Here is a 7,601-nt window from a genome sequence, read left to right as displayed (position 1 = left end):
CGTTTTCAAGAATAATATCTTCTTCACTTTGCATTGCTCTAGCTAGCGTTTATTCTCTGAAGGCACAAAACTCATGACTCGGCTACCTCAACAAATATCTTTCATGTAGCACTTCGGTTATCACAATTAAGAAAAAACAAAATGAAAATTGAAAGCTTAGAAGCAGTAGTCTATTGAACTGGTTGTGGCACCCTTTTAAACCTTCGAAAGAGTACTGACTGTTCATTGTTCAAAGCAATAAAGTTTAAAACTTTTGAAAGATTTTATTTTACTTTTTAGACAAACCTCGTCGCCTTGCTCTCGTGTTGCTTGGAAGTCAATCTTTTTGAAATGAACCGAGGAATTTTGTTTAATTTCGTTTTAAAAATCGATCAGTTTCTGTATATGGTGCATTCGAAACGAAGCGAACAAGAATCTCAGACAACAAAATAATTTCGTCTCGAAGAGCCCACCACGAAAGTCAAGTTCGTTAATCTGAAAATAGAAGTTGTTGAAAACTGTGACCATCAAGGCCTATGAGAGGGGGGTACGAAGGGTATGGCGTACCCTTGAGGGCCCAGGCCTGTGTTTGTTGGGGGGCCCGAAATTGTGGTTTTATAGTTTACGCGCAAAAATGTTTGGTTAAAACCATCATAAACGACTGATTTCAAGCTTAAAAGTTGTTATTCTTTAGTCGTGGGGGGGGGGGGGGGGCGTAATCTAGCAAAAGGACCCAGAAAGGTAATCGAGTGCTTTGCGAGCAAACTAGGGGCCCAAAGTGGTAATTTAATGCTTTACGTGCAAAAATGTTCTGTTAAAAGTACCCTAAATAAAATCATAAAAGTCAGTTATTCTCCTGTCCTGAGGGGGGGGGCATAGTGTAGTAAAAGCAGGTTTGAGAAAAACCCGGGCAAAAAGCCCGGGTGTTTTTGTTTTTTTGTGTGTTTTTTTAAAACTATTTGACAAAGGTAGTTTCACGCTTATTTCACTTCACAATGAATTTCGGAGTTAGAGCAGGAGCCGGAGAATACTTTCGGAGCCGGAGTCAAAAAAAGTGACTTCTTTCGTTCACCTCTGCTAGTGCTGGGCATGTGGTGAATGCAAAAGTTAATGAAGAAAGGTTAGGATTGGTCAGATGATTAACTTGATTATGTTTTAACAAAATGTTATGTTTGAGCCTTGTTAGAGAGCTATGCTTGTACCAGATACATATAACACTCAGTAACGTTAACGAATTTAACATTAAACACACAAAAAAAACATGAAAAAAAACTACTAAATCCAACGTTTTCGACACCACATAGTGTCCTCTTCAGAAATAATTATAAGCTGCATCTAAGAGAAATAAAAAATGAATTTAAAAATTTTACATTAAAGATGTACAATAATCGACACCTCTCTACAGCACCATCAACAACTGACACACGAATTCAATCCAGGATACACAAATTGGCGAGGGACAGATCACATGATATGCACATTGCACAACACAAAATAATAGTTTTATTGCAGCCTGATACTATTATTGCGCAGTGCGCACAGATTTCCAATTCTGCAGTAAAATGTTGTGTGGTGTGCAATACGCCTAAGCAAACATCACACTTTTTGCCCAAGACAATGGGGGCCCGGAATGACTCTTTGTACTCCTAGTGAAAACTTCTCTCAGAGGCCCTGGTAACCATGGCAACATATAAAGATGGTGTGACTTTGCAAAATAAGTCGAAATCTTTGAAGCAAACACAAAATATAAAATTCGTACCACGCTGCAGCGGAAGATGAATATGTGACCATGTTTTGTGTTTTTAGGTTCATTAATCAATGTATAACGAGGTCAAAGTGCTTGAAATGAATACACAAGAAGTTTGTATTGTCAATTTTTTTACTTGCGTTTATAAAAACAGTTTTCAAAAGTTTTATCACGTTTAGCCTAATTATTGGGTTGTTTTAGGAGATATTGGATCTTTCATGTTTGTAAAATGATACCACTGCTTCGTTGAAGTTTTTTTGTGCATAAATTTTTTGAAGGACACGATTATGACATTGTAGCCTGATGAAGGTGTATGGTCGATAATTTGCAGAAAACTGATCAATCTGGATGTCAAAAAGATCTTAAGAACTAGCTGTGTATTTCTGGTATGTAATTGCGTGCAGAAGTGTTTTTTTTTTCGATTAAACTCACCAAGGTTCAATTATCGTTGAAGTTTAATTTACTATATGTCAATGGCATTTCCTATTATTTGTGTTGCATGAAATGAATGTTCCGTTTTTCACATCAGGTATGATTTTAATTTGTTTTCGCCCTAAACGCTTTTATAAACTCGTGACAAAATTTTTATGCCACTTTGAGCATACAACAATAATGGGTGTTAGCTGGATTGCTGCCTCATAACCAAGGAGAAGAAATACGTAATCATAACATCTTTATTGCTTCAAAGTTGACTTATTTTTTAGGCAAACAGTTAAATAACTAGCCGTGTTTGAGTTCTCATCCAACTATTGTCCATTATGTTGTACGTTTCTATTTTACTTTTTAAGTTCAAATTTCAAACAATAAATACCAAAAATAATTTGATTTCAAGTAATAAAATTGTGAATTTTTTATGTATTTGAAAGCAACGTAGGTTAAAACATAAAACTTATTTTCGCCATGCAAACAATCCAACTCAAGCTGGAATTTTTATGCTAAATTGTAGATTTTAGTGTAAATTCACTTTTCCTTTTTTGCAACGTAGTTTGCAGTAGCCCAAACTTTATTTGAACGGAATCGACAGTGCTCAAAAAAGTTAGCTCACCATACAATTTGCTAAAAGTTAGCTGTTTTAGTGACCTTTGAACTTTTTAAAAATAGATGAAAGATAAAGTCGCAGAAAAAGGCTTTGACAAGTCAATCTTTCAAAGTTGCAGCAAGGGAAGTGAACTAGATTTGCTCTGAGCTTGCAGCATGAAAAAGGCCCAGTTGTGTTTTTGAAAGGACTTTGTTTGTTCTGACAACGTTCAAGTAATTAGATGCTTTGAACTGCTGTTGTGTCCCTGGGTGACCTCACTGTTAGAACTTTGGCTTGCTTGCATCCAATCAGCTGTTTTCAAATAGCCTGCAAAGCACGAGTACTTGAATTTGATACTTTCTCAAGCTTCTGGTTAAGCCACTTTCCGAAAAAATGGTAACCCATTGTAGTAACCTACAATTAAAAAGATTAAACTTATAAGTAGTTATTACTAATGTTTGTTAAATTAGATTAAATCATATCTTAAAAATTCAAGATAAAATCTAATGAGTTTTATTTCTGAAAAATAGTGCATCTTCTATAAATATCACTGTAGACATATTTATACAGGTCGCACTGTATTTTCACGTCTAATTAATTGTCTATTTGTTTTCACATTATTAATTTTATTATGATTTTGTGTTGGTGATTGCTTCATTAGCAAATCCTTGGCTTGGGTTGTCAAAAGCCTACACTACTTAACTACTTTCCGTCTTTTTCTCAGGACTTCGCTCCACTGCGAGCATGGCGGAAACTTGATTGAGCATTAATTGCGAAGCGAAGTCACAACTTTATATATTCTTTGCAAAACTCGTGAATAAATTCTCGTGCAAGTCGCAAAGAGAGTTCTTGTTCCCATTTGGCCGTTTCGTGAACATGCTTTTGTACAAAAATGTTTTGTGTCTCCCAGCCATAATTTGTATAGGCTCACAAGCTTCAATCGGAAAAGACATTAAATTGCGCCTTGTGGGAGACCATAGGTATTAGTTTGGTTGGATTTTAGGACAGCTTTGAATTATGACATTCTAGCAGTCTGTAACCAAACTGAACCAGAAAACTGTATAATATACTTTGTAATATTTGATATCATACTTTAGCGCAGGGGTCACCAACCCTTTTTGCGAGCGGGCCACTTTGGCACTAAAGAGAGCTGTGGCGGGCCGCACTAATAAAATGTTAGGTAGGTTGACTCTTATGCTAGAAAAGAACGCATTTCGGACCCAGTATTCAGCGTTACATGTTGTTCATATTTAATATGTTAGAATACCGCAGGAACAAAATTAATCGAATGACGCTACTGGCAGGCCAAGCTCCTTTTACAACACTTTTGACTTTTTAACAATGCCTAATAAACGAGGCCACTTGTTTTGCGCACTTATAGAGAGACGAGCCGCGGTTTCATCAGGCTGCATACAATAGTGACCTGCAAACATATCAGCGAAAAATAGGCTCCAATAACAGGAAAAAAGAAACCAGGCACCATGAAACAAACGCTTGTGGAAATCACCGAAAAATCGTAATTCATGAACAGTCTTCCCTCTAAAAAAGCAATGAGTTGGTTTTTCATCCTTTTTGTGAGAGTCTACAAAACCGTCTTTCTTTGACTATTAGACAACTGTCACTTGCGGTGCTTATCAGCGTGGCAAGAATTGTTGATTAACAACATTTTGCAGGACTTGCTTCGGCAGAACATATACTAAAATTGGAACGATACAGAGAAAATTAGCACGGTCCCTGCGCAAGGATGACACACAAAATCGTGAAACGTTCCATATTTCTTAAAAAAAAAAAAACATTTTGCAGTAGGCCTACTAAGCTAAATATTTTCATAATACAATCAGAAAAAGTCTTTCAATTTATATATAATATTTTGCCAATTTATTATAAATTGAGTTGGCACACCGACCTATTTTGCCAACAAAAACTTGCATAAAGAGAACACTGCTCGTGAAACACAATAACGGTGAAACGCACACTAGTGTTTACATGACATTTGCAAACTTAAAATAAGCAACCCTATGCTCACAGACAAATTCGAAAACAGACGTTTTAATCAACCACTGGATCAGTGTGGCTGGATCGCATTGGAATAACTTTAAGCAAACCCCACCGAGAACTATAATCTGATTGGTCGGTCGGTGGAATCGTATGCAAAACGAAAATATGCTTCCCGAAAAGTATTTTTTGCCTTCGTGCTGTTTAACTCCTCAAGAAAAGTATTTTGGGTTATACTTGTACGCTGATACCTTTCGCGGGCCGCAGCGATACAGCGTGGCGGGCCGCATGCGGCCCGCGGGCCGCCAGTTGGTGACCCCTGCTTTAGCGGATTACAAGTAACCAAAACTGTCAGGATTGACTTGCAAATTGACATTGAGCTTGCAAACGAAGCTTTTTTAGTTCAAGGATAAAGATTTCCATAATCTTTTAATCAATCTGGCCTAAGATTGGAAAAGGCTATGTGACTATTGAGTGGGATGTCAGCGTTTTTCAATGGCCAAACATTTCCCATTTTATCATATAAAGTCAGTATAGGTTGTGATGTGAATGATTAGTCGTTGTAAGGACATTACAATCAACTTGTTGTTGTGGATGGATTGTCAATTTATTGCTTGCATGTTTCATATTTGGTCAAAAATTTCCAGGCGAGTTTTTTTCAAACTTCTTGGCAAAGACGAATTATTATTTGATAAAAGCAATTCGTACAGATTATTAGGGTGTTCTCTTTTATGAGGAAGAGCCAAACAATTCAAATTTATTCTTATCTTAACAAATTCTGATACCAACCTGTGACAGTGTAGGCCTACAAACTGTTCCAATTAGGTTTTACTAAGCTGTTAAGATCAATCACCCACTTCCTTCAAAGTCATTCTTGCACTTGACATTGTCAAAAGAGAGCCTAAACATGGGAAATTGCTTCCGTACCAAGCACAAAGGCTGGGTCACAAAATTTATTGCCAAAACGCGGCACAAATCAACAACCAACACAATTGACAAAAAAGGAAACTGCTTTTAAAAGTTCTTTGGTGATGACATTGACATTTCACACTTGGCAATGCTCGTAAAAGATTATGATTTTAATGTAAGTAGCCGGAAAATTGGTTGGTCGGTGATCTCGAAAAGACATTGTCAGTCACAGAGTTGTTTTTTTTCTCAACTATTTTTAGTCTATTTGGGTGTGAAGATAATGAATAATTAAAGAAATGATCATTTTCGATATTTTTTACAATATTAGACCTATTGCTATAGAACCGGTTACGTGCCCATTAATTACTTTTAAGGTAAAGGCTTCATTCGCAAAATTATCTCCAAATATCGTTCTTTAGTTTTCAGAACGCTCTTATAACAATGGTGATAGCTGGGGAGGAAGTCTGACACAAGATATTATTCATACCGAAAACTCACTGTTTAATTACAGTAATACTCTTTCACGTGTATTAGACAGCAAATTTTGTTCAACAGTTAAAGGTTGTTTTTACGATTTTGTCAAATTGTTGACACAAAAAGGAACCTGCAATCTCGTTTTTGTCTTTTGACATTAAACAACTTTACCTGGTGTTTCAAAAATTTAAAAAAGTTTATTTTCAAAATTTCTACAGATTATAAAATTTAAAATAAAAAGAATCGGTGTTAAGAAGCATGTTCGGCCACCAAACTGAAAGCCTATAGTTTGTTGTTTGAGACATAGGAATGTTTCAAATAAGGCTTTTTTCTATTTATCTTTTTGCCGACAAATTAGTGTATATTTTGATTGATAGGTTTCTCTCTACGCTGCCAATTACAGCAAAAGCTTGTTGTGATCGAGTCAATTCTGACTAACCTAAGCGAAAAGCATGCGATTATGTAAGATTAAATAAACGCGTTTCGCTAATAAGAGCCCTACCCTATGGCACGAGCCTTTGACACGGGTCGATGCCAGAATTTCAAAGTGACGCCAGTCGTACGCCTTCTGTCTAAATTTGACGAACGCTGAAGCCGGCTCTGCTTCCTAAAACTTAAACTATTTCCCAATATTTATGTTGTCTTGGTAAACACGCCTACAAAATGCAAAGTGAAAAGAATGCCACAAAACAAATTGAAACTTAAAGTTCTTTAACGCGTAGCCATTAAACTAATGGAAATAGCAAGGGAAACAGTCGATGAAGAAGATGAAAATTGTGTGGTGGAAAAAGCATGCCTAAAGCCTGGGGTATGTCTTGATCAGGCTACACAGCGCTGCTACATTTGAAGGTTCTGACGTGGACCACGGTTCTGATGAATTAGCTTTGCACATAAATGCCATATGATATTTAAACATCCCCTTATTCAATGCTTCTGGGTAGACTAACCCCTCTGCAAAGTGAACACACACGTTTTATGGACCTTCATCTAAAGATGAAACCACATAAATTTATGTGTTGATTGCATACATAACATACCTCATTTGACAACTGCTTATTTGCACCTACAAAAACGTGAAACGCTTAGGCTACATGGATTTTACATTTCGAGAAATGAAACATTTTTTAGCAAACTATGCGTTGTAGGCTTTGGCTAGCCTACATAAATTAATATAGGCTACTTCAAAAATCATTTCGCCATTAGTTTCAAAGTCATTTTGTTTTGGAACTTATCAACACAAACACGTGCGATTTTTTTCAAGGCTTTTTGAACAAGTGATGTAAAACTGATAGAAAGGTAGTAGACAGCAACAAATCTTTTGCGCTTTGCAATGGCAAGAAATCACTGCTTAGATAAATAAGTTTTCCTACTTTAATGAGGTGCGACCGCTTTGTCCGCTCATCATTTGGTGAGAAAGTATTAATAACAAACGAAGCTGTGGACTTACTTCTGTTTAAGAAAGAATAATGACTGTTTTTT

General features: G+C 36.4%; 1 non-coding gene across 1 annotated transcript; it reads left to right on the top strand.

Moving 5' to 3' along the window:
- The first annotated feature begins 4,418 nt into the window (after positions 1–4,418).
- LOC145773060 (U6 spliceosomal RNA) lies at positions 4,419–4,523 on the top strand. Its single transcript, XR_014289478.1, has one exon. It is a non-coding gene; the product is annotated as a U6 spliceosomal RNA (small nuclear RNA).
- The last annotated feature ends 3,078 nt before the right edge of the window (positions 4,524–7,601 follow it).

The sequence above is a fragment of the Aplidium turbinatum genome, chromosome 6 (assembly GCF_918807975.1).
Source record: "Aplidium turbinatum chromosome 6, kaAplTurb1.1, whole genome shotgun sequence".
In the NCBI taxonomy this organism is placed as follows: domain Eukaryota; kingdom Metazoa; phylum Chordata; class Ascidiacea; order Aplousobranchia; family Polyclinidae; genus Aplidium; species Aplidium turbinatum.
The sequence above is the reverse complement of the archived record's forward strand: the minus strand, read 5'-3'. Positions and strand labels throughout refer to the sequence as shown.